Consider the following 4,697-nt stretch of genomic DNA (forward strand, 5'->3'; position numbering starts at 1 on the left):
ATTGTCCCTTAGTTCCTTCGATAGTATAGAGAAACCGGGACTTTTTAGACCCAAAGTATTTCCTTTTCACTGAGCTCCCCTCTCCCTCCTTTTTTCCCCTGCCCAAAGCCTTTCATTGCGTAGGCCTAGGGCCTAGGGCCTAGATCTAGTATGAAGAGTCCGGACTCGTGTTGTTAACACAGTGAAAAATTAAATTTGGACGCCTATTAAAGTATCTGATGCAATTATTTGTTAGATAAAATTTCTTAGGTCTATTGTTAGTACCGATCCAGATTTTTTTTCTTTTCTGTCGTATGAACAAGAACGAAAAATGCTATGTACGGGATTGGGGGATCCACAAAATCCCCCCCCCCCCGCCCGCCCACCCCCCTCTCTCTCTCTCTCTCTCTCTCTCTCTCTCTCTCTCTCTCTCTCTCCCCCCCCTCTCTCTCTCTCTCTCTCTCTCTCTCTCTCTCTGGGTGTGTGTGTATGTGTGTGTATGTGTATGAGTGTGTGTGTGTGTGTGTGTGTGTGTGTGTGTGTGTGTGTGTGTGTGTGTGTGTGTGTGTGTGTGTGTGTGTGTGGTTTCGTGCGTTCCCACTCCCTCTTATTTTCATAACCGTACCTCTCTTTTCTTCTCCATCCCACTTTACCTGCTCTTCGACTTTATACATTTTCTCCATTACATATCCTTCTTGTCTTATTTGTCTTATAATCGCCACCGCCGCCATCCTTCCACGACTCACGGTATTAGCTGTGTAAGCCTATTACTCTTTTCCACTGATGAAACAACCCTGAAGGAAGATGCCAGTTGCAACAAAGTGAGCACTTTTGCTCCTCAGTTCTTACTTTATTTTACTTTTTTCCTTCCTCTGGTATCCTTAGGATGTCGAGGGGAGGTGCAGGTTTCGGCGTCTGTGATAGATATGCTAATTAGTTATATTGTTCCAGGGCTTTTTTAACCCCATCCAGTCAGGTCTTTCTTGGTCTTCCTCTTGATTGAAAGCCGGATTAGCGGGTGTGGTTAGCTCTAGCCGCTAGTTGTTTCTGGGGCATTCTGGTTAGACGTCCGAACCATTTGACTCTTTGACGCTCTAATAAATTTACTACTGGTAGACGTACGGTCTCGTTCCTTATGCGGTCTCCTCTGGTGACGTTGGTGGTTTTGCAGAAATATCTAATTTCGCGTGCATTGATTTTCCTTTCTCATGCCTTGTTTAGAGACCATGTTTGGCACTAGTATGTTAATGTTGGTATGAAGATTCTATTGATGAGCTGGGGACGTCACTTCAGTTGAGATGTTCTTGTGACTGAGAAGGGGTGTTAGCTGGTAGGTCAATGCATTTACCTTCATAGTTCTTTTTCTTTGTCCATACTCCCATCTAGTGAGAAGATGCTTCCCAAATATTTAAATTCCTCTACTTGTTGGAGTTGTGTTCCGTCAACAAGGATGTTGAGTTTTCCTGGGTTTTTTCTTGCCTTCATAACTTCTGTTTTTGAAATGAAGATTTTCATGTTTAGGTGTTTACATTCTTAATTAATTAATTTTGTGGTGTGTTTTTTTTGTGATTTCTCTTCATCTGTATTTAATGTACTCTGGTCATCAGCAAATACAAGCTCGCTCAGTTCATTGATGTTGTCATTTGCTGCTTTCGTGATCTTATCCATGTAAGTGATGAAGAGAAGCGGAGAGAGAACACCCCAGACGTGATGGGGAAACAGTCCGATAGTCCTTCTGTTGACCTTTCGGCACACAGGCTGTTTTTATAAAGTGCCATGATGTTCTTGAGCAATTGTCTTTTAACACCATCTTACTCTAAGACTGAAGTGTCTTTATGCCATTCCAAATCAGGGGCCGTTCTAATGCACAGTAGAATGGGCTGATCGAACAATGGCATGCTCATAACCATGCCTGAACTACAACAGGGAATTGCGCCTTTTTCTTTCTTAATCGTTACTATCGTCATTTTCCTCTACTTTTTTGTATGTTTCTCACACTCTTGCGACCCGCTGTTTCCGGGGTGCCTTGATAGTCTAAGCAGACTTTGTGCTGTAGAAGCTAGAAAGGTGAGCAGAGTAAGTTTGATTCCTTGTAAGGACTTCTCTGTTGACATCCACCCCTTGGCGCTCATGTGACATTATGCAGTTGCGGGTGCCGTAAAACCGCTACTAAAACCTCTAAGACTTCCCAAAGTTGACATCTATTTACCCTGTCGAATGCCTTTTCTTGTTCCACGAAGACGATATTGAGGTCTTGTCATGCCCAATGGCAGTCTCACACAACTGTCCGAATGCAAAAAACCGTCAGTACAGCCCTTGCCTTTTCTGAAGCCAAACTGGGATTCATTGAGTTGAGTCTCTACAACTGGTCTCATTCTCATTTCCAGTATCTTAGCAAACGTTATATCCACACGGCTCAGAAGGGATATTCCTCTGTAGGCTCTGTGTTGTTTTTGTCGCCCAGGCCAGGTTAAATATCCTCCATAGCCAGAGTTCTCCGATATGGCCGTATAGTTTGATCTCTTCTGCTGTGATGTTTTCAACGCCTATCGCTTTGTTTGTGGGGCTATTCTTTATAACATGTTGGGTTTCACTCTGCAGTAGTGATGGTTCTGGATTGGTTTCTTTTGGTGAGGAGCTGTTTGCTGTTGTTTCTGTTGTAGGATTCAGCAGCTCCGCGTTTCTATCTTTCCTTAATCTTTGGCTTTCTGAAAATAGGGTTTTCTGTGCTCATCATTGACTATTTCAGTTTGGTTGAATGGTTCTTCCCGCATCCTCATGCTTTTTTAACTCACTAGTAAAACTCTCAAGGGTTTTCTTTACATTTTGTTACCAGCTGTTCTCCATATACTGACCAGGATCTGTTCTTAGCTTCTTTTACTACCCTTGATATATAGCGGCGGTCCTTTCTGTATAGGATGTATTCTTCCTCCGTCTTTGATTTCTACCGCTTTTTGAATGCCTTTTTCTTCAGTTGGACGGCTTCCTTCACTTGGTCATTCCACCATATAGTTGTTTTCTTTTTATGCCCTCTTGTTTTCCTGGTGCTGCACTCTTCTTTTAATGCTCTGTACACACATGCTTTGAAGTGGCTCCATTCCTCTTTCATGTCTCCCAATTTTGGGGGAAATTTGTGAAATACATCTTTCAAACGTTCATGTATCTTATCCTTGTTATTGTCATTTATATATTTCTGAGATTTACGACTTCTCGTTTCTTTGCTTCTGGCCTTTTCCTGTTTGGTGTGTCAATAGTCATGACGACTGGTCTGTAGTCAGTGTCTGTGATGTAGATGGGAATCACTCTTGAGTCTCTGATTTTTCTCAGTTTCGATCTTTTGGCTAGGATAAAATAAATTTGTAATGCTATCTTTAGATCATTGCATTTGTACCAAGTTTTAACTTGACTCCTTTTGTGTTGGAAGAAGGTATTTGACATGACGAGCTCATGTTCTGCACACAACTGTAATAGCATTTCTCCATTGCTGTTTTGATCTGTTTCCCTGTCACTGTGTGGCCTCATGTATCTCTCCCACGTCATTTTCCTTGTTTCCACTCTGCCGTTAAAGTTCCCCATCATTGTCACATTATCTTTGTCATTCACGGTGTTTAAAAGGTCAATCAGTTGATCATAGAACTGGTGTCGCTCTTCTTCGGGATATGAATCATTGCATATTGTATATATATATATATATATATATATATATATATATATATATATATATATATATATATATATATATATATATATATATAAATAATTATATATGTTATATATATCTGTATTTGGTGACCCTCAGTAATTATCATATTATTCTATGGTGATTTCCCGCTTTATACCATACTCGTTGAATTCGCTTTCATATTCTTCAAGTCTGTGTTATGCTTGGGTTTAACGGCACTTGCAACACAAATAGGTCATATAAGCCCCGAAGATTAGAGGTGTTACAAGAGAGTAACATACACAGAAAAGAACGAGGAGAGATAAGGACGGTTGATTGTTAATAGGGAAAAAAGGAACAAACCACACCACAGAGCACCGGCCAACCTCCTGCATGAGTTATGCATGTAAGATTGAAACTGCTTTCAATTTTAATCATTTTTCCCCAGTAGCAAGTTACAGAACTCTTTAAAACAAAATGAGTGATGTTTTTCTTTTGAAAATCGGACCATTATTATGGAAAGTGTGCCCGTTTCTTTTTTGGGATAATAGGCATTGGACTCCCGACGTCACGATTATGACGTAATTAAACGGTAAATAGAATTTTACTCTTAATGTACTTGACTTTTATTTTCATATATTGATTCTACATAAAACAGCAAACAAAATGATACCTCAATGGTCACGATACAACTATTATTAAGGATTTTATGACGTTGTGAAGCAAAATTTCGAGTTTTGGTGGCACAAAATGCAGTGCAAAAATTTGGCCAAATCGGGGCGAAAATTGATTCACAAAAACGGTCGCTGCTTCTAAACTAACAAAGATAGCACAAAAATTTAAAAAGCTCTGAAAACAGAAAGCCAATTAAGCTCTTTTCAATAATCTAAATTTTAGTGCCCTCGGAGAAGTTTGAAAATTTCACTGAAGTGCCTAAGTGGATTCTCCATTGCAGCTCACAATAACTGCCACAAGACCTTGCAAAGCAGTGATGTTGTGGATCCTCTCACCGACTCATATTAATGCTTTTGCAACGTTCTTTTTGTCTTCTGGGCCA

General features: G+C 40.3%; 1 protein-coding gene across 1 annotated transcript in view; it reads left to right on the plus strand.

Moving 5' to 3' along the window:
* The window catches only part of LOC101848445, a gene marked incomplete at its 5' end in the record, with an annotated part of 23,453 nt that overhangs the window by 18,129 nt on the left and 627 nt on the right, over positions 1 to 4,697 (plus strand).

The sequence above is a fragment of the Aplysia californica genome, unplaced genomic scaffold (genome assembly GCF_000002075.1).
Source record: "Aplysia californica isolate F4 #8 unplaced genomic scaffold, AplCal3.0 scaffold00349, whole genome shotgun sequence".
Classification (NCBI taxonomy): Eukaryota; Metazoa; Mollusca; class Gastropoda; order Aplysiida; family Aplysiidae; genus Aplysia; species Aplysia californica.